Source organism: Anomaloglossus baeobatrachus, chromosome 2, assembly GCF_048569485.1.
Source record: "Anomaloglossus baeobatrachus isolate aAnoBae1 chromosome 2, aAnoBae1.hap1, whole genome shotgun sequence".
NCBI lineage: Eukaryota > Metazoa > Chordata > Amphibia > Anura > Aromobatidae > Anomaloglossus > Anomaloglossus baeobatrachus.
In genome coordinates, this window is record NC_134354.1 from 688050705 (window position 1) to 688060783 (window position 10079).

The following is a 10079-nucleotide window of genomic DNA, read 5'->3' on the forward strand; positions in this document are numbered from 1 at the left end:
CAGCGATGTGTGCTGCCGCAGGAGCGAGGAACAACATCGCACCTGTCGCTGCACCGGCATTATGGAAATGTCGGAGGCTGCAGCGATGATACGATAGCGACGCTTTTTCGCTCATTCATCGTATCAAAAAGGATTTACACGTTGCGATATCGACTGCGACGCCGGATGTGCGTCACTTTCGATTTGACCCCATCGACATCGCACGTGCAATGTCGCAACGTGCAAAGCCGCCCTTAGTCACCATAGTGACCACTTTACGTTTCCGCTGACAGCTATCTCTCCCTACTCCTCTCATACACCTTGAGCTGAGCATTCATTGGTTTTCAGTGAGGAGAAACCCACTCCCACACACCACTGACAGTGGGTAATCTCCCACAAAAAAAAAAGATAGGGCATTTCAATTCAGTCAGCCCAAGCCTTCTCTTCTCCAACATAATCTGACAAGTAGATTTGGAGACCTTCACACACAGTACCACTGATATCAGTGACTTAGTCTGACAACTCCCAGAGAGGGGTCATTTAACATTTCTACCTTTGAAACCCAGAGACGGGTCGAATGACCTGAAGGATTTTAGCTAGTATCCTATAATCTCCGTCTTTTGTTCTGTAATTAAGGCCATTACTGTCGCACCACAGAAGGTTGTTGTTTTCCATTGAGTTTAGCCATCTAGTTTCTAGTTAGTTCTATTCAGTTTATTGTATGTCATTTGACCCTCTTTCGGGACTTCAGGGGGGAGCTCGAAATTTCTGGGACTTCTAGTGTTAAAGTGGTGGTTTACTACTCTGCAGTAGTGGCCACAACTCTGTAAAACTTATAAGGGAGGCTTTTTCTAAATACCTTGTGTTGCCAATTCAGCCTCTGAGCGGCGCTATCGTGGTCTGCTCTTCCCCATAGCATGAGCTTTGGGCTCCGTAACCTCTGGGATCTAGCGATGTCAGGTCAACTTTCAGTTGACCTGACATCACCAAGTTGGCCCCAGTCTCCTTGAGTGACTGGGCTCTGGGTGGAGTTTCACCGCCCGTCACAGCCCAGCATCTCACTGCTTGGGGCAGTTTGCAGTAAAGGAGAGCGCACGTGAGATGCTGGGCTGTGACACCGGGCTGTGATGAGCGGTGAAACGCAACCTGCAGCCTCGTCACTCACGGAAACTGGGGCCGGCCGCAGTGATGTCAAGTTAACTGGAAGTTGACGTGACATCACCGGATCCTAGAGGTCATGGAGCCTGGGGGTCAGGCGATGGGGAAGAGCAGACCACGATAGTGCCACTCAGAGGCTGCATTGGCAACACAAGGTATTTATAAAAAGCCTCCTCTATCAGTTTTACAGAGATGCGGCCACTGTTGGAGAGTAGTGAACCACCTCTTTAATCTAAAGTTTGAGGCCCGAAAGCTTTGTCATTCATCACAGCACATCCCAGTGACGTCTACAATAGAAATGCAGCATTTACATTATACCATAATTACAGGAACATTTCCCCTTTGCAAAAGCAATGTATTTCCCCCAGCATGAGCTACTTGAGGGTATTACTGACTCCTGTATAGAAATGTACTTCTACAAATTACTTAATTTTAATTTCTTAGTATTCCTATTTATTTCTTGCCATAAATGAAGCATCATTAACAGATATATATTGAAGTAATTTTCCCGAAGCAAAATCCCTCTTATTTAAGCATGCATAGGGCTTGACATGTTTCATGTAAGGGGAAAACAAACACATTTAATGACAATATGAACCTCGTAGTATTTATTTTTAATGAGTGCCCCGCACTAAAACCTCCATCTGCATATATCATTACATTAGCAGTATGTTCGAAAGATTTAATCATCTTGCGTATATCGCAGAATGAAATGTTCCATCTTCAGACACATCCGAAGTTATTATGTTCCGAGCATGGTTGTGCATCTGCCTCCAGTGATGGGAGACAAGGAAGCGCTAATGGTTAATGCTGTTCCTGAAAGGACCCTCAGGTCTGAAATTCGCTGCCTTAATTAGTTGCTTACACCAAACAAGCTGTGGATTTTAGCACTGCGGAGTGCCTAGCAGCCTTGCTGCCAGATCCTGCCCGCTCAGCATTTTACCTTTCCTTGTTCCCCAGGAAGATATTACACCATGATAACGATACGCCCCTGACCTCCTCTTACCTGATTGCACTGACGAGGCAGAAATACAATATGTTCAGGTTCACGGTGTGACAGACGTACAGTATATGGATACTTTTTTTTTTTGTTCTGTTCAAATACATATCAGAAATCTAAAACAAAAGCATAAACTAGACATAACCAAAGTTCAGAAGGTACTTTAAAGGGACCCACCAGCAGGATTTTCATATATAAAGTAAAGCCAGTGCTATGCTGGCGCTAGGATGCTGAATGCAAGCATAGCTTTTGTTCTGAGATTGGATGTTTTATTTCAGAAATATGTGCAAGTAAAGTTCCAGCAATACCCTGCTATTTGATTGACAGGTGCAACCGGAAGGGAATATGTGGGTTGGTCTTGCTATCTATTCTCGCTTGGCCATCCTCCCCCTGACGATGTCCTAGACATTAACTCCAGCATGTGCAGACAGACAGAGGCGGGAAAAGATAGCAAAACCCCAAACTCATATTCCCTTCCTGTTGCACCTGTCAATCAAATAGCAGTGCATTGCCGGAACTTTACTTGCACATATTTCTGAAATAAAACATCCAATCTCTGAACAAAAGGTATGGTCACATACAGCATCCTAGTGCCAGTATAGCACTGGCTTTACTTTATATATGAAAATCCTGCTGGCTGGTTCCCTTTAATATTGATGACCTATCTATAGTATCGGAACAGTGTTTGTACAACTCCTGGGATCCCTGTTGATCAACTGATTGAAGGGGCTGTGGTGCTCCAGACGTATCCAAGGTCCGTAGATACTGTAATGGGGGTGAATGGTACTGCAAGCTGTCCCATATAAGTGAATAAGAGAGATTTTGCAGCACCATTCACTCCCACTACACATATCGTTGTCACTTTTGGTGAACCAGCGCACTTTTAGTCAATTGTATTCTTAACAATTTGATATTGAAAACAGATACTAAGTATAAAATTTCAGTATGAATGTTCTGGAAAACCCCTTTAAATTCAGTGATGAAGCAGTACCCCAATTACTAGCGTTTGTACTTTCTAATTAATTATTATTAGTTTGTCAACTGGAAACTGCAAACAAGAAGGGTAGATACTGATGATACCACACAGTATATTGTGCTTCACATTATTTAATTATAGATTGTGTGAAAACCCATGTGCAAGGTAATTGATGCAAGGCTCTTTCATGTTTCAAAAGACATTATTGTAAAATATTAAATGTTGATATGAAATAAGTATTACAGGGCAACAAACAGCAACTTAGGCTGGTTTTACACATCCGTTTTCCGGCGTCAGGCACGATCCGGCGAAAAAACTGATGCGACTGATCCGGCAAAAAAACAGATCCGTCGCATTAGTTTATTCCATGCGTTTCTTATGTTTTTTGACGGATCCGTAGTTATACTGAGCATGCTCAGTTCAAATAAACGGATCCGTCGTTGGATTCCGTCATATGCCGGATGACAACAGATCCGGCGCCCATAGGCTTCCATTATACAACATGCCGGTCGGAGACAAAAAACGCTGCATGCTGCGTCTTTTCCGGCAGCCGGACGAAGAAATTTCACCGGATCCGGTGGACGCCTTATGCAACGCAAGGCCATCCGTCACAATCCGGCGCTAATACAAGTCTATGGGGAATAAAACGGATCCGGCGCCGGATCCGTTTTAGCCGCATTTCGCCAGATTGTGCCTGACGGCAAAAACTGGATGTGTTAAACCAGCGACCCTGTGCGCACACTGCGTTTTTTGCCGCGGTTTTGCTGCATGTTTTGCTGCAGAAAATTTTTATAACCTTGCTGCAGTCCTTCCCCAGCAAAACCTAAGATAAAAAAAAATGCTGTGCGCACACTGCGTTTCTTTTCACCAACAGGTTTTGCTGCATGTTTTCTGCAGCAAAATAATTGCATGTCACTTCTTTTCCGCAGGTACCTGCGGTTTTTGCCATAGATAATGGTCAAAAAATGCAGGGAACAAAATTTTACATTGACTATTGAATGAAGGTTAATCAAAAGGTGGAGTTTGTACCAGTTAACTCTTTTTACATTATACTAGCTGTCTGGGTCTAGAGTGTAAAAATAAATAATTTGAAAAAATGACATAGGGTCACCCATATTTTGATACCCAGCGCAGATAAAGCAGACAGCTCGAGGTTGCAGCCCCCAGCTGTGTGCGGTATCTTGGCTGTAAATCAAAATACGAGGAGCCCATGCATTTTTTTTCAATTATATTGCTGTAATCATAATATTATGAAGAATCGTGTTACCAGGTCTTTTTTAACATACTAAAAGAGCTTAAAAATAAACCCTAAAAACAATGGTACAATTTTTTGTTTGTTTTCACCAATTCATCCCAAGTTAAGTTTATTTTATAATTAATTCATTATTTTATAATGAATGGTGTTATTAAATCTACAAATTGACTGAACAAGCAACAAGCACGTATATGTACCGCCCTGAGAGGGGCCCGGACGCTCCTTTCGCCGGGCCGAGCCGCTCGAGGTCCGGGCTCGGGTTGTCGGTGGCTACAGCGCCTCCGGTCCGGGGGCCACGTCGCTCTGTTAAGGGGAGGCAGTGGGGTGGTGGTGGTGTGGGACGAGGTTCGCAGCCGGGGGCCGCGTTGTTGTTGTACGGGTCGTGACAGCACCCACGGGTCGTGGTGACGGGATGCACCACCGCTGCGGCTGGAGTGAAGGGGGGCTCCCAGGAGCGGTGTTGTGGCCGCAGCCTAGATGTTAGCCCCTCCGTGGGTAGGGGCGGTGTGTCCCGGGGCCCGGTTGGGAGGAACCGGCGACGGTGTTGTTGTCGGGGTGCAAGGTGCCGCGCTGCAGTGCAGTGTCGTGCCCGGATGGCACTGGTGTACTCACGATTAATTCACACTCAGAGTCACTAGTAAACCAAAGTTCGGGTATGGTCGGGTCCCGCAGCCGGCTGCTTGTGTCCCTTGTGAGGTTGATGGTGGCCCCTTTCCCTTGCACCTCTTGTGGTGGTTTTCAGATCCCCCTGCCTGGACAGTGGTAGCCCGCTCCTCGTCATTTAGCTGCCGGAGGAGCCCTCGGTTGCCCGCAGGTGCTGGCCCGTCGGATGTTTGGCCCTTGGCGGTGGCTCTCACCCGGTATCGGTGGGCTTCTGCCTTCTTTCGGGACTTTGGGTGAGGATGAACCCATGAGGTCCAGACTGCAATCAGTTAATTTGCCTAAACTCAGTGGCTTCTAAGCTAGGACAGGGTCTGAGTACCCAGCTTCTGGTGCTCCGGTAAACGGTTGACTCACCGGTTCAGGGCCGGCGGGCGCCAACCCTGGCCCGGTCCCTACGGTTCTGCCGATTGCTGTACCGGTACTCCAGCAGGCGGCCACCATCGTCTGCCTGCCTGACGTTACGGGGATCCCAGGCTCCAACCCGGGTCCCTGACAGCTCTGCTCCTCTACACCTCCTGTCACTGTCACTCTACAACTTGGTCTCCTTGCATTTCCTGCCTCAGGACAGTAGTCTCCTCAGTGGGCGTGCCTTTCCACCTGACTTCGCCCACCTGGTGTGCTCTACTGGCCCTGAGGGAGGCATCAGGTCCCCCTTTCAGCTAACGGGTGTGTCCTCACAAGGGATGGGGGGTGTGTGTGTATGTGGTAGGTGGTGTTACCTGTGACCCATGGGGTCCCGGGCGTCACATATACAGCTATGTTGATGGAAACAATAAAAAGTTACAACTTATGCAAGAATGGGTGGAAAAAGACAGTGCAAAAAATGAAAAATTGCTTGGTCATTAAAGGGTCAACAACCTTAAAGGGGATTGTCATGCTAGGTACGGGGAAGTATCAAACGAGAGGAAAAAGGGAAGGGGACCCCTGCGTCTAGGGAAGGGGGATACGGTGACCCCTGACCAAACCTACAGCTGGACCCTGGGGTCCCTCACCACCCTAGATAGGTTCTGTACTGAGCCGGATACCTAACCCTAAGTATCCATAGTGCTGGACTCTAAATAGGGAACGGATGGGATGAGCTGCTTGTCAATTCCACTAAACGCTAAAGCAAGACACGAGGGGGGCACACAGGGGGAAAAAGCATGAACTCTGTGAAGCCCCTGCGGTTACCAGGTGTCACAAAAACAAGGTAACAGCTTGGGTCCTACATGACTGTGCCAGTCACTACACACAGACTAGCACACCAGGATATTTCGACATTCGCTGTACCCGGCTGGGAGACACACCTAGCCAGATGACAGGGCTGGGCACTGTTAGATAACAGGCAGACAACTGGGAGGAAGAGACCAGACCTGGAGGAGGAGCAAGTGACCTGGGAAGTGTGGCTAGTAGTAGTGATGGGCAGTCCGGCTCTTTTTGGTGATCCGGTTCCCATGGCTCCGCTCACCAAAAAGAGCCGGATCTTTCAGATCGTTCTCGGCTCCTTATTAAATATGTGTTCACCCCAGGTGAACACATATTTAAAATTATAGTAACGCCGCCAAAACCCCGCCCACCCGCGGCTAAACCTCGCCCACTTACAAGTGACCAATTAGATTGTTGAGTAGGCGGAACCCAGCCCTGGGTGGGCGGGGCTCCAGCGGTGAAAAGAGCCGTTTAGTGATTTCAGTGGCTCACACTGGTGATCCGGCTCCTGTCAATCACTGCAGGGAGCCGGATCTTTGTGTCGGATTGTTCGCGACCGACACATCACTAGCTAGTAGTCAGTCGGAGAAAGGAAGTGACAGAGGAAGGATTTGTGAGTTGAGGAGAGGAGTAAAAAAAGGAAAGGTGTCAAGACAGACCACAGACTCTTGAGACACAGTGAAAGCAGCAAAAAATCCACAAAGACCTGAGAAGAAAGATCAGCCAGAGGAGAAAGTAGCTGGAGAGCGAAAGAGTAAGCTCCAATGACAGAGGGATCCTGAGGGGTGGACATCCAGGGCTCACAGTACTTTTCACGCACAGGTTGCAGATCACAGAACAGACCAGGACTTCAAGCCATCTGCTAACTCTGCAAGGTGGGTGGGTTTCCAGGACTCATCTGCCACCACTAACGTCCGAGGCATCAGCAGCAAAGGGAGGACTGGGAGAAACTCCCTTATATAGTCCAAGCTGCCTGCGGCAGGACCCAGACACCAGGAGAGCCTCCAAGTGCTCCTCGCCAGGGAGGACACACATAGACCAGAGTGCACAGGTGGAGAGTGGCACCAGGTTTGTTGGCACAGCCATCAGGGACATGGGCGCACCTGGGATCCAGTATGTCCCAAGGGCGTGAAGCCAGTAAGTAAAGACAATCAAACTGCTCTCTGTCTGGACTGCTTCATTGTGCTGCGCCTCCACGTTAACCCTTCACCAACCCCTACGGAAAGCCCTGCTCGCGGTGGGCTCCACCATCCACGCTGCTCCCATCCATCATCCCCAGCGGGAATCCGTAGCGGCGGCCCTACTATCCCTGGCTGCAAACAGCGAGTGGCGTAGTAGGACTTTATTTTTATTTTTATTTTCATTTAAAAGTGGTCGATGGTGCCCCTGGGTCCGGAACCCCTTGAGCCACGGACCATCCGGATCCGAGCAGCCCGGCTGCCCCGGGGCACGACAAACTACTTATCCACAGATGACACAGGCAGGAGTTCAGCAAAGCTTCAGCAACGATACTACTGATGAGAGCAAGCCACCTGCTTGCAACCACAGCTAGAATGAACTGAATAATATCACCAGCAACAGTCCAGGAAAGAAGAGAGTATTTAAACACCAAGAGAATAGTGATGATCAGCAGCTGGGTGGAAGGCGAGCTCCTGCTGGGTCCAAAAGGGGGAGAGATGAAAATCCAGCAGGAAAGCTGCCTATTACAATGAATACTGAGAGCAGGAACAATAGAAAGTCAGGGAGCATTTTGCGCAGCCTAACGCTGTGACCGTCTATTGCCAGAAACCACATGACAGTAAGTCACCCGTGACATACCCGTGACACAGATCCAATATTGAAGGAGCTAATCACCATTGCCATACCCATTAACAGGGGCACAACTACAATAGGTGTAAGGGTTGTAAACACACCCAGGTCCTGGAGCCTAGAGGGCCCCGTTGGAGCTTCTACATTAAGGTCATCATGTTAGGCCAGGAATAGTGACAGGGACAAATAGGGTTAGCAGCCGAGGAACGGGGGGCACCCAAAAACTTAAGGTGTATTTGACCTCTGTTGCTAGTAAGGGATAAATATCAGGGAATATCAGGTCCCCCTATCCCATTATCGCTAATTTTCATTAACAACTTACTCGTAACGGGTGGTGCACGACCCTTGTCCACTGCCCTATTTCAGGGCCTCACATATCATTACACCTCACGACATTGTTGCGTGACCGCAACAAATGGACATGACTCCAGTGTTTTTAGATTGAGATTGACTATTTTTAGTAATATAATAAATGTTATGTTTTAGAGGTTTTTTCTGTTTTATATATATATATATATATATATATATATATATATATATATATATATATATTCTACATTAAGGCCCATGAGCTTCAAGTTGCACTACTGCCCGCTAATACCGATATCACGTAGGGAGGTCCAGTCTTACTGCGGAAGGGTAATGTACAGACCGGATTCCTCCAAGAAGTCACAACTGTTAAAATTAAATTTGTGAAGTCTTTAGTCAGTGCAGGCTACCAAGAAGCTTCATGTGACCTGCGACAAGAAGAACTGGGAAATATAGACTACTCCATTCAAAAATGAGAACTTGTCTTCAGCCGCGTACTTCACCCTCACTATAATGAATCGTCTTGGCAGTAATACACAACGTGTATAAAAAGAGACACAAAGGGGCAACAGAGGGACCATAGAAAAAGGCAAGCGGCAGCAGGGAACTCTAAAAATATCCACAATTTAATAGCCAGAAAATAAATGCTTTGATGGGCAGCATTTAATTGCTGTTGATTCCTCGGAGGAGTCTAGATTTGGTACATACCCTTCACATCACTTTTATTTTTATTCTACAGTATCAGTCTTCTAATAATGATTGTAACGCGTCTACTCTTAACAATGTATAACTGATTTATGGAGAATCTTTCACGGAAGCAGACATCTATAAATGAAGGCATTTATCAAACACCCTAATAACGTTAAGATAGTGGGCACCGCGGCGCCCAATAAACAGATCCCTAATCTGAAAATCAATGTTGTAAGAAAATGCACTGCAGCTCTGCCCAGTACCAGACATAGAAGCCTGTGCAGATGTCGCGGGCGGGCAAGACGCCGTCGCTGCTGCGCTCTCGCTAACGCTCGGGTCCGGCGCTGCTGCAGCTTCTGCTGCAGCTGCTGCTGCTGCTGCTCGGTGGCTTGAGCGGTGGGCTGGATCCGGGGACTCGAGCGGCGCTCCTCGCCCGTGAGTGAAAGGTGGTTGGTTTGAGGGATTCAGTCCGTGACGCCACCCACGGGTCGTGGTGAAGATGGGCACCACCGCTGCTGGTGACGGGGATCCCGGGAATGATGGTAGGGAGCAGCTGGGATGTTGTTTTCCCCCTCCGTGGGTGGGGGTCGGTGGTCCCAGGGCCCGATGATGTGACGGGGAGGCAGGGTTGGTGAGGTGCAGGGTTGCAGGGATAGCGCGGCGCGGCCCCGGTCCTACGGTTCCACATTGCTCCACCACTCCTGCAGACGGCCACCACCGTCTGCTAACCTTGCTGTCAGTGCCTGGGCCACAAACCCAGACACCCAAGTGCTCACTCCTCTCACTTCCACCTGCTGGACTAAACACTGTCACTTTTCCTGCCTCCAGGCCTGTGAACTCCTCGGTGGGCTGGGCCAACCGCTTGGCTCCGCCCCACCTGGTGTGGACATCAGACACTGGAGGGAGGCAACAAGGGTTTTTGTCTGGCTGGTGTCCCTGTCTAATGGGGGTGGGGGTGTTTGTGTGTTAACTGTGACGACCTGGCTAGGCCAGGGCGCCACATTCCCCCTTGGCCTGCCCGTCCATCACCGGTTTTCTTTTTCTTTTTCAAAAGC